This window comes from Rhipicephalus microplus, chromosome 2 (assembly GCF_043290135.1).
Source record: "Rhipicephalus microplus isolate Deutch F79 chromosome 2, USDA_Rmic, whole genome shotgun sequence".
Lineage (NCBI taxonomy): Eukaryota > Metazoa > Arthropoda > Arachnida > Ixodida > Ixodidae > Rhipicephalus > Rhipicephalus microplus.
The window spans coordinates 43,442,720-43,463,212 of NC_134701.1; the positions used below are offsets into that span (position 1 = coordinate 43,442,720).

The 20,493-nt window shown below is 47.0% G+C and overlaps 1 pseudogene; it reads left to right on the forward strand.

Moving 5' to 3' along the window:
• Positions 1-20,493, forward strand: part of LOC142788947 (transient receptor potential cation channel subfamily M member-like 2) — a 1,303,464-nt pseudogene that overhangs the window by 747,872 nt on the left and 535,099 nt on the right.

Genomic DNA, 20,493 nt, shown 5'->3' on the forward strand with positions numbered 1-20,493 from the left:
GTGCTAACTTCTACCGAAAAAAACTATACCATCACTGAGCAGGAGTGCCTCGCTGTGGTTTGGTCCATACAAAAGTTCCGTCCTTATCTGTACGGCCGTCAATTCACCATCGTAACGGACCACCACGCCTTATGCTGGCTTTCTACAATGAAGAACTTGTCCGGGCGCTTGGGTCGTTGGATTTTACGCCTACAGGAGTATCAGTTTGAGATTATTTATAAATCGGGCAAAAAACATCAAGACGCCGACGCTCTTTCTCGTTGCCCACTGCCTACAGCGTCGTTCGACACTCCAGCTGCCACCTCCAACGACACCAGTGCGGACGTGACTCCCACTTCTGTTACCTTGCTCGCCTCGCTGTACCAACCGCCAATCGACGATGAACAACCCTTCAGTTCTCACTAGCAGGCTGACCCGTATTGTCGGCGCATTATAGACCACCTTTCAGGAGCTACGCGTCCACCCAATGCACGCCTTCGTCGACAACTCGAGCACTTCAAGTTTCAGGACGGTGTGCTCTATCGTCACATATATCATCCTGACGGCACACGCTGGGTACCTGTTCTGCCACGCGCTCTTCAACATCATGTACTTAACGCCTTTCATGACGATTTGACTGCTGGCCACCTAGGCTTTCACAAAACCTATGACCGCATTCGAAGCCGCTTTTATTGGCCTGGTATTTCTACCAGCGTAGCAAAGTACGTGGGTTCCTGCTCTCCATGCCAACTTCGCAAACTTCCGACATCTCCCCCAGCTGGTCAGTTACAGCCAATGACGTGCCCTACAACACCTTTCGAGGTCGTCGGTGTCGATCTTTATGGACCCCTTCCTGTTACTGGTGCTGGAAATAGATGGATAGTCACCGCCGTAGACCACATGACACGCTACGCCGAGACAACTTCAGTAGCTACTGGTTCAGCATCGGAAGTTGCTGACTTCGTCCTTCAGGCCATAATACTACGTCATGGTGCACCTCGTGTACTTCTGAGTGACCGTGGAAAGGTGTTCTTATCACAGCTTTTAGGTGAAGTTCTTCGCGTTTCTGGTACCATACACAAGATGGCGTCTAGCTACCATCCTCAAACAAATGGTCTGACCGAGCGATTTCATCGAACCCTTGCCGACATGATAGCCGTATACATTCAACCGGATCACAGAAACTGGGATAAACTTCTACCGTTCCTCACTTTCGCCTACAACACCGCTGTTCAGCGCACAACAGGCTACTCACCGTTTCATCTCGTTTACGGACGTTCGCCTACTTTCTTTATCGATGTTTCCTTCTTCACCAGCAATGGCCCTACATCACCATCTTCTTGCGAAGAATATATTTCTCGCCTTGCCCAGAGCCGCCAGCGTGCTCGTATGAAAACGGAAGCTACGCAACAAGCAAGGAAAGCCGTCTACGACACCTCTCATCATGTGGTATCATTCCGACCGGGTGACGAGGTGCTGCTATTGACACCAATTCGCACACCTGGTCTCTGCGACAAGTTCCAGCCTCGATTCATCGGCCCATAATATATATATATATATATATATATATATATATATATATATATATATATATATATTATGACAAAGCTTTCGATTGGTGGGTCGTCCTCTCCAGTGCCTTCTAGTGGGTCGCCCTTTTCATAAGAAGAAGATCAGCTCGTGCAGAGAGTCGGTCCCCGCATTGACTGTCGCTGTCGTGCATCATCGACGAGTGTCCGCCAATAAATGTCGTAACTATTTGGTGGAGAGTGCTGAGAGTGCAGTGCCCTTCAAACATCTTCAGTTCGCATTCGATGCCCTTTGAGCTTCTATCCCGTACCATGCCTTCTAACATGCACCAAGACGCTGCTCAGCAAACGCTTCCTTCTACGCTGACGATATGACCCGGTGTTCCCCACATGCGCGACCCTCATGCCTTTACTGGCATGGATGGCACCGACGTCGAGGACTGGCTCGCCATGTACAAACGCGTGAGCGTCCCCAATCATTGGGACGAGGCAGGTAAACTTGGCAACCAGTTTTTCTACCTCGCGTGTGTGGCCGGCATGTGGTACAATAACCACGCATGATTTCCCGACTTGGTCCGCTTTTAAAACCGCTGTCGTCGACGTGTTTGGCCTCCCTGCCGTTCGTAAGCTGCAAGCCGAACAGCGTTTACGTGAACTAGCACAGCAGACCGGCGAGTCCTTCACAAGTTACATCGAGGACATCCTTGACGTGAGCGAGAAAGTCGACCTGAACATGTCAGAGGCTTACAAAATCACGCATGTTCTAAAAGGCATCGCCGACGATGCCTTCATCATGCTCCTTCCGAAGAATCCTCGCACTGTGGCAGAAGTCATTACATTATGCCAAAGTTACGACGAGTTGCGGCGGCAGCGCTTGATGACCCGTCAACCGCCACCACGTGATGCTGATCTCTCGGCTTTGTCAGCAGTTTCCGTACCACGCAACCTTGCTCGCCGAAATCAAGTCGTTCGTGCGCGAGGAAGTTGCCCGCCACGTCTCTTTACTGGCTCTTGCTTCCCCGCAACATGCTCATCAGCCATAAAGTACACTTCTACCTCCGCTCCGCCGACTCATTCGGCAGGCAATCGCGGAAATTGTTGCTGAATACCACCAGCCACCTCCTTTATCTGGTCACTCAGCTACGCCCAAGTTGTCGCCAGGCCGCCCCCACCAATATCTGTGGCTGGCCCCTTAAGTTACATCAAAACCATCGCGAGGCCCCAGGCCTTCGGAGAAACTGTGTCGCCTACGTATGCTGACATCACCTACGTGCCCCGAGTGCCGCCCAACATGCACTCATTACAGCGACCGGCACGCCCATAGAGTTCTGCGACATGAATTTTGCCCGCAAATCGATGGCACACTGCTGACAATCGCGCCATCTGCTTTGCTTGTGGTTACGTCGGTCACGCAGCACAATTTTACAATCGTGTGCAGAAACCACGGATCGCCCCCAACTTTCCCGGCCAATCAAGCCACTCTTATGACTGACCGCCGCCTATGTCACCATCGTCCCGCCCCGCTCCGTCTACCCGCCGTTCACCATCTCCGCGACGTCACTCACTGTCGCCGATGTGGCGACGTCCACTCGAGGGCGACAAGGAAAATAGTCGTCGCCGTCTACGAGCCAAGGGCTGCGACGTTGGCGAACTGCGGAAGCCCTCAGGAAAGCCCGTCGAACGTGATAGACGTACTTGTGGATGGCGTTCGTGCATCTGCCCTTGCAGATACTGGAGCCGCCGTATCCGTCATGGACGCGAAGCTTAGCCGATTGCTGCGCAAAGTGACCACGCCACTTTCCGGGCTCTCTCTCCATACAGCCAGCGCCCAAATCATTCACCCTACAGCTTTGTGCAGAGCCTGCCTTATGATTCAGGACGTGATGTATGCGGTCGAATTCATCATAATTCCTTCATCCTCTCACGACGTCATCCTAGGATAGAATTTTCTCTCCCGCCACGACGCTGTCATTCATTGCGCGGCAGCAGAAATAGAACTCACTCAATTCTCTTCTTTGACGTCGGCCGACAGTCCATCTGCTGCAAGTTACTCGTCAGAGACGACACCCGCCTGCAAACTCGTCCGCGGGGGTGTTGGTCTACTGCACAAGCCTTTCTGACACCGTTGCACTCCTCTCGTCATATCATCATGTTTTCATCAGGAAAGGCTTGCTGGTCCCTTTCACGACCGTGCAACTAACTCACGGCAGCACCACTATTTTTGTTGTGAACTCATCCCCGTACAGCATTACGTTGATGCGAGGGGAATGTCTCGGGAGCCTGGAACCCATCCAAGACGCACAAGTTATGGATCAACCCGATGACATGCACTGCTCAAGTTCCAGCACGCTTAGTGCTGTTTCGACGTCTGCTTCATCATCCGATGATGCATTCGGTCCCTCCATTTCCGACAACCTTACGCCGGGCCAGCGTTCCTAGCTTCTGGGCCTGTTGGAAGAATCGCACTCTTCTTTCGAAGTCGCTCAACCTTCTCTCGGCCGCACATCCACCGTTACGCATCGCATCGGCACAGGCGTACAGCTACCACTGCAGCAACGTCCCTATCGCGTATCTCCCACAGAATTCCGTGTAATCAACGAGCAAGTCAACGACATGCTTTGCCATGATGTTATTCGACCCTCTAGCAGCCCCTGGGCGTCTCTTGTCGTTCTCGTCACGAAGAAGAACGGTTCTGTGCGGTTCTGTGTGGACTACCGACGCCTCAACATGATTACTCGTAAGGCCGTGAAGCCACTACCGCGGGTCGATGACGCGATTGACAGCCTGCAAGGAGCAAAATTGTTTCCATCCCTCGGTTTGCGCGCACGTTACTGGCGGCACCTATAGTACCTATAGCTGAGGACGCTCGACCGAAGACCACTTTGTCACCCCTGACGGCTTGTACGAATTCAACTTCATGCCGTTTGGGCTATGCAATGCACCCGCCACCTTTGAGCGCATGATGAATACTGTTCTGCCTGACCTGAAATGACACACGTGCCTGTGCTACCTCGATGACGTCGTCGTTTTCGCTCCGGACTTCTCGACGCATCTTCAACGCCTTCCGCATGTTTTAACGCGTCTGAGTGATGGCAGTCTGCAACTGAACCTAAAGAAGTGCCGTTTTGCGGCTCGGCAGCTGACAATACTCGGCTGCATTGTGTCCAAGGACGGAATTCTTCCTGATCCAGCCAAGCTTAGGGCCGTGACCGAGTTCCCCAAGCCGACATCCGTCAAAAAACTGCACAGTTTCGTAGAGCTGTGTTCCTACTTTTGGCGCTTCATTCGAAACTTCGCGAGTATCATATCGCCACTGACAAAGCTCCTTGGAAGTAACGGGCCCCTCCATTCGTAGTCATCACAGTGTGACGACGCATTTTCAATGCTCCGCCATTTGTTGACGTCGCCTTCCATACTCTGCCACTACGACCATACGACCACTACAGAGGTACACACTGATGCCAGTGGTGTCAGCCTCGGCGTTGTCCTTGCGCAGCGCTAACCAGGGTTCCCGGAATATGTCGTGGCGTATGCAAGCCGTACGCTTACTAAGGCCGAGAATAACTACACCGTCAACGAAAAGGAATGTTTGGCAATCGTCTGGACCCTTACAAGGTTCCTACCTTATTTGTATGGTCGCCCATTTGATGTCTTCACCGACCATCACGCACTATGCTGGTTGTCGTCAATGAAATATCCCTCAGGCCGTCTCGCCCGGTGGGCACTTCGCCTGCAAGACTACGACATCCGTATGCTGTACCGCAATGGAAGGCAACATGCTGACGCCGACGTCCTGTCATGCTCTTCCTTGCCTGACGAAAATGCTCACAACTCAGCGTCTCACCTTGCCATTTCTTTCATACCATAGCTACTGAGCAGCGCAAAGATCAACAGATTGCCTCACTGATACACTTGCTGACTGATCCATCCACTCGCGCGTTGCGTCGTAAAGCCCACCATTTTGCCGTTCACGACGACCTCCTCCACAGGAAAAATAACAACGGTGACGGCCGCCAGTGGCTACTAGTCATACCTACTAGTCATACCTACTCCGGGGTATCGAAGAATTACCACCGCATTCGCCAACGGTAATTTCGGCGCGGCATTTACCACTACGTGCAGAAATTCGTTCGCTCCTGCATAGATTGTCAGCGCCGCAAAGCTTCAACGCACCTGTCACCGGTAGGTCTGCAACCTCTACCTTGCCCTGCCAGGCCCTTTGGGTGCGTTGGCATCGATCTGTATGGGCCACTTTCACTAACGTCGGCTGGTAACCGCTGGGCCATTGTCGCTGTGGAGCACCTCGCGCGATACGCCGAAACGGCCACTCTCCCCGCGGCTACAGCGAGCGATGTGGCCTTCTTTCTGCTCCAACGATTCATTCTGTGACACGGTCCACCCCAGGAATTGCTCAGTGACCGAGGCCGCGTCTTCCTGTCTGAAGTTGTAGAAAGCCATCTCAAAAAAGAGTGCAACGTTGTTCACCGCACAACTGCTGCTTACCACCCACAGACGAATGGCCTCACCGAACACTTCAACCGTACGCTCAGTGACATGCTCTCCAAGTACATCGCCGCCTATCACAAAAATTTGGATTCCATTCTACCCTTCGTAACCTACGCATATAATACCACCCCTCAGATCACTACTGGCCTTTCACCTGTCTTTTTATTATATGGAAGGCACCCGTCACACACCATCAGCATGATACTTCCGTACAAGCCAGATCCGTCTGAGTGGGCGCCTATTTTTGCTACAGCCAAGCTTGCTGAAGAGTGTCGAGAGCTTGCAAAGACCTTTACTGCGCATGATCAAGAGTGGCAAAAGAGCATTCGCGCTTACGCCAGCACTACTGCGCCCACGTTCCTTCCAGGAGCGCTCGTCTGGCTCTCGATCCCTACCACTGCAACTGGCCCATCTTCAAAACTATTGCCCAAGTATGAAGGCCCCAATATCACAAAAAAGCAACACACTTAATTTTTCTTCATTCTATGAAACCTGATACCACTCTACAGTTCATCCGTCAAAGCACGATCATATACAATTGATATACTGCCATAAGGGTGTTCTTTGGGATACTTCCCTATGGGTGTTCTTTGCATTTCCCCCCATTCGAATACGGCTGCCATGGCTGGAAGTCGAACTTGCGTCCTCCAGCATAGTCACAGGACACCCAATGAGGCTATGCTACCACGGCAGGTGAAAGCACAAAGGCAAACAGGCTGCGAAGTTTCACCGAGCGTTTATTTGCCAGACTGGGTTACCACCATCAGAAACATTCTAGACATCATAACTACACTTTTGTGAAAAGTAAACCAATAACTTCTGCCAGATAAACCAAATTCTCAATTGCATGCGTTTAGAATTGCCCATGAGAGAAAGGACGGAATCATGCACACGTGCAGTACGCCTTTCTGGTCCATGATTCTTGTTTGTCGTGAGAAACTCAGCACAGATGCACTTCTAGTAACAGCTGTGCAGAGCAGGTAAGTACTAACACTCACTCACCTTTGTGAAAAGTTTATTCCAAATACAGAGTAATGTGACCACCACAGCCACAGCACTATCAACAAAATTGTGGCACACACAACGACTGCAAGTTACACGCGAGGCGAATCGCGAGAGGCATCTGAAGCAGAAAAATTTTTAGGCGGAGCATGCTATAGCATTATAGTTTCTTTGCGCACTACAGCGCTAGTTTCTCCACTGACGTAATCAAGCAGCCACGACGCCAACAACCACTGCCATCGCTCACGAAAGAACCCCGTCAGATGCGAGGACATCTGTAACTTATCTCGCAAGACCCGCGTTTTAGCGTACGTATACAATGCTAAGATGGTCGTTACCGCATCAAAAACATTGTCATTGAAGGGCAAGCGGTGTACTGTATTCATGGCTAACGGTCGCACTTATGGTAATCACGTAAAAAGAACATAACTAAACGTTAACACGAAACAACTAAACAAGGTCACGTCACCACAGAACACCTACCACGATCGAGACAAAGTCTGGCCTGCATGCTGTGCTCTCTTCGAGTAACAAGCGGAAGAATACAAAAAAGACGGGACCTCCAAAATTTCAAGCGCGTAGCGAGCGTTGGCGTTCTCGGAGGCTTGAAAAAAAATAATAACTTTGGCAGTGGTCGAGAAATGGCGCAGCATTCGGAATGCCATAGTCATTCTATGCATGGCTTGCGGTAATCGTTTTCGCAAAAACCTGATAAGCTCTAGTAATTATTCCGTTCATCATTGTGCAACCGTTGATAATTTTCCGTTTGTCTAAGCATCAGATACAACATATTTACGTGTGCCCTTGTTGTGGTATGGCTACAAAACGTGAAAAAAGTTTACCAAAACTTACTCGTCCCTTGTGCTACTTTGGTCACTCTAAATACCTTGCTATATAAGCTTGTGCACCTTCGTAGTAGGGTTTGAGCAAACACGTCTAAGTGCGTGCCACTGTGGAGAATTGTTGATTGTACTCTTGTTGTTCGAGTGCACTCTATAATCATACTATGTGTAGTATGTGTCCTTGTGTGCATGTGTATCTATATCCTTTGCATCAGCATATGTTAGGCGTCCGGTGTAAGTGACTAATCTATGATTGGCCTGAGGCGCCAACTATTCGCAAGGGAGCCGTGATGCGAGTGGGACAACGTACGTCAACGCAGACAACTTTTTTAGTATCGTTAAATCCCTCCAGATGGCGCCAGCAACCGCCTACTTCACAGATGTGACGCTCTCACACCTCTAGCAACTTATATAACGTTGAACATATATTAATCAAAACAGCACTACTCGGCATGGTTTCGCTGCGATCTAGTCTATGGTTTGGAGGCACATCTCGTGATCTGCGGCCCCGTAAACGCGTGGATAACGTTGCTACGTTTTGTGAATCTGCGATAAATAAATACAACAAGCCTAGCATGCACTCTTCTGGTGAGGACTTTGCAGTATCTGGGTCTTTCAAACTGAACGTCAGCTCGCTGGCCGAACGAGACCTACTAGCTTCGTCGTTCTCTTTCGCGATATTTTCAATGCCACATGTTCGTCTGCTTGTTTTTATAATAATTTCGTTCCATATCAAGCTTAGCGGGACCGTTTTTTGTAACTGTCAGTGCCGTGTACTCCTTATCAGTCGAAGATCGACGCATTTTCTAAGCCTACTCACTTCGCTAACCTGGGATCAGCCATCTTGATTTTTATAGGAAGGAACATGTTTTTCCGCGGCAAAACGAGCAACGTGTTATCAGACGCGCAACTTAGGCGTGCCCTTGAGAAATGGATAGCTCGTGTACTTCTTTTGTGTCCCGTGCCTCTGCACGAGCATGTCACCTACTACATATTGCGGGTGGCATTATTTCCTCCTCTGCGAAAAACAGCACCGCCTCGATGCTGCAAAATAGGTGTATAAGTAAAAAAAGTAAACAGATTACACAGTTCGATATCTTACTGCTCATGAAAGGCTAAGCTCAAGCAGTCAAATAAAGTTTAGGTGTAAGAAAAAAATGGCATTGAATGGGAGGAGAAATTTTGACTGCAAAAACTAAGGTTTCATGCGCACGACAAGAACTATGTAGGAGCTTGGTTGTCTTCGTTTTGTTTGAGTTGATGAAGCACTGTTCAGAACTACCTCATAGTTCACGTCCATCACGTGGCGCAGCACCTGATAGGGTTCAAAGTACCGGCTCTGCAACTTTTTCGAAAGACCATGACCACGAACAGGGGTCCACTCCCAAATTTTTTCCTCCTGGACACTAGGGCATATCTCGATGGCGGGTATTGTAGCACTGCGCATATGCCTGGTGTGGCAGACCGATGTGTAGCTGCACGAGCTGGTGAGCTTCCTCGGTGCGTTCGTGTAATTCTTTGGCGTCAGCTGTTAACTGGTATCAGAAACTTCTGATCGTTGACCCCATTTCGGGTGGAGCCCTCGGCGGGTTCTTAGGAACCTTCTTCGCAGATGAAAATAAAGTTAATGAAAATAAAGTTAAAGCTGTTAACTGCTCAGCGTCTTCACAAGGGAGTGTATTGTTCAACTTAGTTTGAACATCACGGCCACATAAAGAGCGAAATGTCGTGAATCGCGTGGTTTCCTGGACGGCTGTGTGGTAACGAACGTCATGTAAGGTAATATCTGATTCTATGTTTTGTGTTGGATGTCGATGCACATGAAAATTATGTCGGTGACTGTTTCATACAGTCACGCAGTAAGGCCGTTGCTCTGCGGATAGTAAGCAGTCGTCTTCAATACCTAGTGTTGCTTAGCCGAAAAACCTCTTTCATAAGTTTCCCAGTGAATGCTGTCCCTCGGTCTGCTATCCCTGTAGAAGGAGCTTCATGGCGCAATATGATATGGCACATAAAGAACTGCGTAACGTCAACAGCCATGGCTAGGGGTATAGCCTCTATCTAGGCATAGCGTGTGAAATAGTAAGTTAAGACTATAACCAATTTGTTGCCGTTGAGCGACTGTCCAAAAAGTTCGAGAAGGTCCATGCCGACTTGGCCAAACGGCTTGTGATGTGAGTAAGTTGGTTGAAGTAATCCAGCTGGTTTGCTTGATAGTGACTTGTGATGCGGACATTCACGACAGCCATTTACGTACTGCTTGACCTTTGCCGAAATTCCCAACAAATAGTACGCCTCGGCAACATTGGCGAGTGTTCGTAAGTAGCCTAGGTGGCCATCAGTGGGCTCCTCATGGCAAGCAAAGAGAAAGTCGACACGAATGTCCCTCGGACCACGTGGAGTTAAGTGCGGCTCGTAGAGCGTATGTTTTTGGGATAAAGAGTGACGGGCTGCTTTTGCCGAGCTGCGACACCGTATCTTGTCAGCACCAATTCGTGCACAATTTGACGACGATGCTCACACAGAAGTGCATACCGACGCCAGTAAAATTGGCGTCGGTGCAGTTCTCATTCAACATTAAGACGGAGAGGAGTGATTTATAGCCTATTCAAGCGGGTCACGATCCCGTGCCAAGGTGAATTACTCCACTACAGATAAAATAGTGTCTCGTTGTGGAATGGGCGATCACCAAGTTTTGCCCTTGCCTCTATGGTCAAGTTGTGACGGACTATCATGCCTGCCCTCTGTTTGTTGGGGAACATACGTGATCCCTCAGAATGGCTGGGCCGTTGGAGCTTGCACCTACTTGAATTCGACTAAATCATCATCTATATGACTGGCCAGAACAAGAATACGCAGACAAGCTGTCATGTGCACCCATTCCTTCCGTGAGTCGGGAAGCAGAAAACGATAACTGCTTTCTAGGCGCCTTCAGCTCATCGGACATTAGCAAACGGCAGCAAGATGACAAAGAGATTGGACCAGTAACTCATTATTTGTAAGATCATACCGCAGTCATACCACACCATCTATCCCATGTGTTGAGTTCATTTCTTCTCAACTTCATGTCGTCGGCAAACGTGCTCCTTTCCGCACTATCCAAAAGGTCCTCCCGCAAGTCCTTAATATAATAACAGAAATTCAAAAGCACTCCTGTTTAGGAGAAGGGGCAGACAGGTAGCATTATGCAATGAACTACTACTTGATAATGTACCAATTGAGATTGTTAGCGAGCATAGGGTACTTGTTGTCGTTTTCAATAATGTACTGAAGTAGAAACACTATGTTGACACATTGTCGAAATCTTCGGTATCAGCAACAGGTGCCTTGTCTTGACATCGGCATTTCTTTCCGAAAAAAGAAGTTAGAAATTTATCAGGCAATTTTCGCATTCCACATTAACAACTGAATGTCTGTGTGAGGCATCACTACATATACTAACACACACAAACTCCTTGTTTTTCAAAAATGTGCACTTCGAATCACAGAAAACGTTCCATATCTCTACGCAACATTACCTATTTTCACTAAATTTAACATAATCAGAGCTACTGAGGTGTATGAGTTTCGTTTGCTGCATTCATACTTCTTTTCTTCCGAAAAGTTCTGTTCATTTCTAGAATCACTGTCTGGACTACAACGGAAGTTCATTGACCAATGCACTCGTAGTCAGGACAAATGGCTTGTCCCGAAAAAACGTACGAATAACTTGATATACCAACGCCTGAAATGTCCCAATACTTCTCAATGAGTAGAAAACGAAAATAATGATGTTGATGCCTTAACCCGAAAGGATATGAAATATCTATATTCGGTGCCAATGATGCATGACGCTTCTATAGGACAACAAGTATGTAGACTTAATAAACAACTGCTAAAAGTATCGTTCTCTTCATTTTATGGCAATCAATTCTGTGGCATTTATATTTATGGTATTTATTTGTAGTTTTAATGATTGCATGAAGTTGCATTGTTTCGCAGATTTTTGCTTTTATATAGCTGTGTCAAATGGCTATTGTTGTGCACAAGCTCACTTTTTTATATGTTCCTAATATGTGTTATGATTACAATTTATGTACACTTACCTACTTTATTTTGTACGCTGTGTATATGTATAGCGCGTGATGCCACAAAAGGCCTTCAGGCACTCTCAAGCTGTTCGCAACAGCTTTTCGCCTGAAGGACCCCGAACAAATTGTAAATATTGTTGGAAGTGAAGTTTTGATTGATTGATCGATTAATATATTGATTGATTTACTTAGGTGGTATGCAGGCATGTTTTCGGCCACGCTTAGCGAGCATGATGCCACGTCACTGAAGCTGCTTGAATTTTCGTTTAGTGATCAAGAATATAGGCAAAAACAATTTACCTATATTTACGAGCTGTGTAAAAAAAATGTATAGATGCCAACTCTACTAACCTTTGCGCACTTTCCCACATGATCTGGCGTTTTTGTTTCCATTTGTTTCAGGTCATTCTTTGTGCTTTCACCTTCTTCCCCATGTACTTATGGGTGCGATTTAAAAGTGACCCACATCAGAGAGAATACGGTGAAGGTAAGTGTCTAACCAACTGCTATGTTAAGAGCCAGTTAATTGCTAAATGATGAAGGGCCAGTAATACACATCAGACTCCGCCAGAGTGACTCTGCGGAGAACGCCGCCACCAGCACTGTCATAGCCATCCCGGTCCTAACAAGGTAGTTAGAGAGAGACGATGATTGATTGATATGTGGGGTTTAACGTCCCAAAACCACAATATGATTATGAGAGACGCCGTAGTTGAGGGCTCCGGAAATTTTGACCACCTGGGGTTCTCTAACGTGCACCCAAACCTGAGCACACGGGCCTACAATTATTTCCGGGTCCATGGAAAATGCAGCCGCCGCAGTCGGGATTGAAACCCGCGACCTGCGGGTCAGCAACGGAGTACCTTAGCCACTAGATCACCACGGCGGGGCTAGATAGAGAGAGCCGCGCACAACTCACTTGCCATAGGTGACAATGGAACTTCCACTTTTGTCGGTGTCAAGCAAGGTGTTCTGATTTGTGGCGTTTAGGGTCCCTGAACCATCATATGATTATGAGAGACGCCGCAGTGAAGGGCTCCGAAAATTAAGACCTCCTGGGGTTCTTTAACGTAGACCTGAATTTGAGCACCTGGGCCTACAACATTTCCGCCTCCATTGGAAATTCAGCCGCCGCAGCCGAGATTCGATCTTGTGACCTGTGAGTGAGCGAAGCAAGGTGTTCTGAAAATTAACAATCTAGAAAGCTTTTCTTTTGTAAGTTCACTCACGCACCAAGCTCGAGAAAAGCACTGTTACATGCGTTTCCCAATGCTTAAATGCGTCAAATTTATTATTAACAAAAGTCGGGATTCGACGTCGCAAAAATACGACATGAGAAACGCCTAGGGGAGCCTTACAGAAATTTTGACTCTCCTGTGTTTTTTAAGGTACAAGAAACTGCCCAGTACACCGGTCTCTACCGTTTTGTTTGTTTCAAAGTTCGAAGAAAAAATAACCTTTAGTAACTTATGTTCAATAACAGTTTGTAGTTCTTTGCCAGCAAACAGTAACGTTTCTTTGCAAACCAGATATTTGTTATAGGCTCGAAACAACGTTGGTTTAGTTTTCGTAAGATTTGTTTTATATAGTTAGCAATTTACTATTTGGATAACTAGTAGATATTGGCAGTGTTTTAATTTTTTAATCCGGATCCTAAACAAGAACAGAAGTGTTAACAATTCTTTCCGTCGTTGTTCGGTTGAGATATCAACCAAAGCGTGGAGGGACAGCACGCAGTGGTCTTGTTGAAGATCAGTCAGGTCGGGCGTTTAAACATAAAGAGATTGATTTATATGCGGGGTAAACGTCGCCAACCCACCATATGAGTATGAAAGACGCCGTAGTGGAGGGCTCCGGAAATTTCGACCACCTGAGGTTCTTTAACGTGCACCCAAATTTGAACACACGGGCCTACAACATCTCCGCCTCCATCGGAAATGCAGCCGCTGTAGCCGGGATTTGATCCCGCAACCTGCAGTTCAGCAGCTGAGTACCTTAGCCACTAGACCTCCACGGCGGGGCATTCAAACGTAAAGAGAGAGACAGAACAATGTTGAGTGAAAGCCAGGGAGGTTAACCAAAAGAAAATTTACGCTTTGCTATCCGCACTGGGGAAAGCGAAATTCTTATGAAAAGGTGAGGTGGAAAAAAGAGGGAAAGGGGTGGTTAAATAAAAGAGAAAAAAATAGAAAGCGCGCACACATTCAGGCACAGGAATGTCAAACTTGTTAAACGAGTCTGGTTGACCACAGAAACTGCAGCAGCGTCTTCGTCACTTTCTGGCTTGAAAGTGAAATGTTCTGGCACTCCAGAAGTGACTGTTCCGAAAGCGGCCGGCCGTCAAACAGTGTTAAATTTGCCGAAAGCTTTTGTATTTGGCCGCTCTATTGATGACACTCACAAAAAAACGTGGGCAATCGTTTTCTGACTGCCACATTGATCAAAGTAGCACAGTTGGCAGGACAAACAGTCGGCGCCCTTGTGCAGGTGACGCGACTTTCAGCAGACTACGAACAAAAATTCTTACAGAAAAAGCGCTCAACGACCGACATGTTTGGACGAGTCTTTCAGCGATGACAACCAGTAGAAAGCGTATTAATCTGTAACAACAAAAAAACTTCAGCCATACAAGTCTGGCTTGAATTTAGCCACAGCATATACTAAAGCTGGGCATTCAAGTTCATTAACAGAGAAAGAATGTTAGGGGGGTGAAAGCAGACAACTGGCGTAAGCCAGTGCTTGCAGGTCCGTTTCACTTCGTGACCACTGGTAGTAGTCTGAAGCTCTTTCTGTAAAGCATGGTTAAAACGGGCTAGTATTGGTGACGTTGCTGCAAATGTATAAGAAGCAAAAAGGCATCTGCTTGTTCGATCCCGTAGCTGAAGAGAACGTCCTTCAGTGAGCAGTTCGGTGATGGCAGCAAAAGTGCGGGAAAGTAGACAAAAATAGAAACATAGTACTACAAGTCTTGGTTAAATAATGGACAGTACAGTCTTGTGCTGCTCGCAGGTTGTCGAAATCCGGTTCAACACCACTGCCATTGACAAGATGTCTGAGTATGGTGCTTTGTCGCCGTCCGAAACAGAATTGTGCAGAATTGAGCTGGAGAGCAGCTCTTAAAAAAGTATTGGCAGATCCGACGTGCAGTGGGAATCGATGACATGCTAAGCACGAATGAAGAGGGTTGAATGGTCACAATAAAATCAGCCCAACGTTATGATGCGGACGTAAATTATGCTGCACAAAACTTCCACGTGGTGATTATCATGTTTGCGCCTGGCATTTGTGTTCGTCGTCTAGTCACGTCATGTCCTACCAAGTTTGGTATATGTGAAGCTCACAAAATGGCCGCGAGCGCGCTGTGAGCGTAGCATGTAGTCATGTCATACTAGTCACGTATGTCGTGATAATAATGTTTGCACCAGTCACATTCATTTGTCATCTATTCACACCACGTTATACCAAATTGGGTATATGTGAAGCTAGCGAAATGACCGTGAGTGCATCATTAGCGTGGCATGTAGTCATGCTCTTGCACCACACGCATGTGATGAATTCCACGTTAGGGCCCGTCACTGACGTTCGCCATTCAGTCATGTCAGTGCGTACCAGTTTTGCTAAGTGTCATGTGAACGAAATCACAGCAGGAGCCCCAAGACGATCACACGTATTCATGACATTCATTTATTACATGTGATAATTTTCATGTTATGACGAGAAACGTATGCTTGTAATACAGTCACGTTATGACATATCAATTTTTGTATAGATCCGATTATCGAAACGGCCAGGAGAGCAAGAAGCCGCAAGTGGACAGACAGACAGACAGATAGATAGATAGATAGATAGATAGATAGATAGATAGATAGATAGATAGATAGATAGATAGATAGATAGATAGATATATAGATAGATAGATAGATAGATAGATAGATAGATAGATAGATAGATAGATAGATAGATAGATAGATAGATAGATAGATAGATAGATAGATAGATAGATAGATAGATAGATAGATAGATAGATAGATAGATAGATAGATACGGTCAAACTTGCCGATGCTCGCTAATAAATGCTTCGCATTTAAGATATGATTATATGCAACGCTCAAGGTGCACTCGTGGCCGTTTCGCTCACTTAACATACACCAAATTCGTTATTACATTATACAAATGAATGACGAAGGTAAATGACGCATCCAGACAAGTTAGTCATAACATGCGTATCATGTACAACATGATTACATGCTACGCTCATCGCGTGCTCGCTGTGGTCTCGCTTGCTCTAAGTAAACAAAATTTGGTATTACGTGACGTCAGTAAACGACGTAAGTAAAGGACACGTCTAAACATGACAATCATTATATGGGTGTCATGTAAGATATGACTGCATGCAACGCTCAAGGCGTGTTTGCGGCTGCTTCGCTAGTGGCACATATACAATGTGTAGTATCACGTGACGTGATTAGACGACGAAGGTAAATGACACGTCTAACAATGATAATCATGACATACGTGTCATGTAAAACATGGCTACACGCTATGCTACTAGCATGCACCCGGCCATTTTGCTAGCTCCACATTTACTGAATTTGGTATCACTAGACGTGAATAGACAACTACGGTAAATGATACGTTCCAAAACGCTAAACATGACATGGAAGTCATGTATAGCATGCTTTACGTACGCCGCGTAACTTTGTCGTAATTTCAAAATAATATAATGTAACGGGCTCTTGCCACGGACGAATAAATCAGACTGCAGGTCGAATAACAAACTGTTTATTTGTATGGAACTTGCGGTCACAGAAAAGTAAAGCAAAATTATAACAACACACTGGCTATGATAGCAGCGAGCCCAGCGTTGACCATCGATCAGCTGACAAGTGGTGATGTGCGTCAGCATTTATACACGTAGCGCCAAACAATAGCGTTATCGCTAGTGGCCGCGTTGGTCTCAGAATAATCTGTAATGTCCCCGAAGTGGGCGTAATTTGAACAAGACAATTTACTACATTCGTGAACCTTCTATAACAATAAGGTGCATTTGCCCTGAGCATTCCAGAGAGGCTTTGTGGCTCAAAATCGAATGAAAGATAAGTTTATATATGAAACACGCGTGACCTCACCCCCCTCTCAAAAAGCATCGTCCCAATGTTTGAAACTAAACACCGAGGGAAATACATAAACAATAAAAATAACAACAATAAAGCAAGAAAAAAGCATCTACTGTAAAGTGCAATAAAATACAAACAATAAAAAAGTCAGACCCTATTAAGTCCGTTAGCAGGCGTAAAATGGCTTGTGGCTCAGCGCATGAATTACTTCAGGTTGTCAACGCCGTCGGTGAGAATTTGTGATGCCTTCAGGGAAAACCTCAGAGTCGAGTGTGCCGAAACGTCGAACCACTCGGTACGGGTCAAAGTATCATCACAGAATGCTTTTGCAAGGACCACGTCGACGGAGCGGCGTCGATACCCAAAGTCGATCGCTGGGATGGTATTCCAGGAAGTGTCGTCGAAGATTGTAACAGCGTTATTCGGTCAGCTGTTGCTTCTTGATGTGGAGGCGGGCGAGCTGTCGGGCTTATATTGCCCGCTCAAGGTACACTGTCACGTCGACATTTTTTTTGTCAGCGATGTTTGGTAGTTTGGTGTCGAGCGTAGTGGCCGTGTTTCTTCCATAGACTAACATGTATGGCGGCATATCTGTTGTCTCCTGCACCGCTGTGTTCTATGCGAAGGTTACGTGCGGCAGGATGACGTCCCACGTCCTGTGTTCGACATCGGTGTATATGCGGTGATTGTCTGTTTAGCAGCCTGGTGAGGCCGTTGGTCTGTGGGCTGTACGCTGTCGTTCGGCAGTGGCATGTCTGGCTGTTTGCCAAGATCACCTGAGTTAACTCGGCAATGAAGGCCGTACATCTGTCAGTGATGAGAACGGGTGCTTCGTGACACAGAACGATGTCTTCAACAAAGAACTTAGTTACCACGGCGGCACTGTCTCTAAGTAGGCCCTTGGTTAAGCCATAGTGGGTAAGGTAGTTGGTGACGACAACGATCCATTTATTTCCGCAAGTCGACATAGGCATCGGTCCTAGTTGGTCAATACCGATTTGCTGAAATTGCCAGTGAGGTAGTTTTATCGGCTGAAGGAAGCCGGCAGGCTTTGTCAACGGCGTCTTTCGTCGTTGATAGTCTCAGAATGTCCTGAAGTAACGAGTGACATCACTGACAGGTCGTGGCCAGTAGTATTTTTTTTGCATTCTCGCCAGCTTACGGAAAACACCAAGAGTTCCAGTGGTCGGGTCCTCGTATAAAGCCTGAAGGACTTCTGGTCTTACTGCTGAGGGGACCACGAGGTGGTGTTTACCTCGAAGATGCGAAAATTTTTTAAGGATTACCATGTTAACAAGGAATAACGACGCCAGTACTCTTTTGAATACCTTCAGATCAGTGGCGCTGTTACCCCCGAAGAATTCCACAAGACCCTTGAGTTCCGAGTCGGCTAATTGTCGCCCGGTGTGGTCGTTGGCACTTATGTTTCCCGAGAAGCAGTCGTAATTGCAGTCGTGCAGTGTAGGTGGATCGACGGGTGCACAAAAGAGGCAGTCAGCGTCGTAGTGTTTTCTTCCACACTTGTAAATGACTGTAACGTAAAATTCCTGAAGTCTCAAGCTCCACCGTGCGAGGCGGCCCAAATGTTGACTCTTTTAACCCTTTATTGCCTTAATTATGAAACTGCCGTAGCAACTATTTTTACATTTTTTAGCTTTAAACAGCCCTCTTTCCATGATTTCACGATTACACTAGGTAAAACGCAAATTTAACGCGCACTTTTATGTGCACAAAAAAACGCAACCTTGCAAAAAAAATGTACTTCAAAACTGTGCGACATGTTCAGTACCACGTTTTGAGCACGTGTACACCGAATAAACGAAAACTATTTAGCATAAAACTTCGTCAGCCAGGTAGAAAACAATGAAACGAGTGCTGAACACGCGCTTCGCGTTCTCTATGACCAGCTATAAAACAATTAGTTCCAGCTTAAAATACATTACACGAGGTAGCGCTACATTTTTGATGCTGATGACTGTTCCGCATGAGTAGCAGGCAATAAAGACGGAACGCATTCCGTGACTTGCTTGCTTGAAGTTTTTCGGTATTTTAGAATTCGCGATCCTAGGCAGTAAACGGCAAAGTTGGCTAGCCAAGACAAGACATGGTGGTTCATTTGATTGATATGCGGCATTTGACGTCCTAAATCTACCTTATGATTATGAGAGACGCCTTAGAGGAGGACTTCGGCAATTTCGGCTCCCGGGGGTTCTATATAGTGCACCTAAATCTGAGCCTGCAACATCTGCAACATGGGCCTGCAACATTTGCGCTTATATCGAAAATGCAGCCGCCGCAGCCGGGATTCACTCCCGCGACTTGGGGGTCAGCAGCCGACTATATACCTCAGCCACTAGACCACCGTGGCGGGGCAGACGTAGTGGTCACTCACAACATGAGAGACGCCATAATAGAAGACTTCGGAAATTTGACTTCAGAAATTTCGGCTCCCGGGGGTTCTTTATAGTGCACCTAAATCTGAGCACATGGGTCTGCAACATTTGCGCTTCCATCGAAAATGCAGCCGCCGCAGCCGGGATTCACTCCCGTGGCTTGGGGGTTAGCAGCCGACTATGTACCTTAGCCACTAGACCACCGTGGCGGGGCAGGCGTGGTGGTCTCTCACAAAATTTAAGGGCCTGGCGTAAAAGTTGAGGGGGAACTTTGATGTAGGTCATATGATGGCAAGGTGCTCGTTTCCTGTTGTAGGATAGCTGGCTTCAGCGTTTGAGAGCGACCGGCTAGCATAACTGATGATCTTTCCAGTCCGTCAGTGATACTCCACCAGAACGGCGCCGAGTCCTACACTGCTTGCGTCGGTGCATATTTCCGTCTCGGCGAAGTTGTCGAAATGCGCGATTAATGGAGGCGTCTGGAGGCATCTTTTTAGTTCCAGAAATGCTTCTTTCTGTGGTGTTTCCCACTTTAAATTCACGCTCATCCTGGTATAGTCAGTAAGTTGTTCCGCAATGCGGGCGAAGTTTTTATGGGCGAAGCTCCTAAAGGCCTAGGTCTGTACATCCCTTGGGGTGTATGTATACGTACCCGCCTATTGCTCCACCTTTGCCGACTGCCCACTACTTCGCCCTTGCAAACATTGCACTGCGTGGCATCGCCGATCTAACACTTCACCGGCCATAAAGCAAATATTGTTGGCAAGCAGTCAATATAAAAAGCATGATGGTCATGCACTTGTATCCAGGTGCACGTTAAAAAACCATTGATTGTCCTACTGGGCCCATTCCTTATTCGCAAGTGACCGCCTATAGTTCCACCTTTGCAAACTGCCCACTACTTTGTCCTTGCGAACATCCGACTACGCCTTATCACCGAAATACCACTTCACCGACTATAAAGCCGTTATAAAGAAGGGGGAAATGAAGCGAAATGTAGCTACCACTTGCGAATTGTAGAATTTCTTCTATAAATATATACACTGTTTGTCACG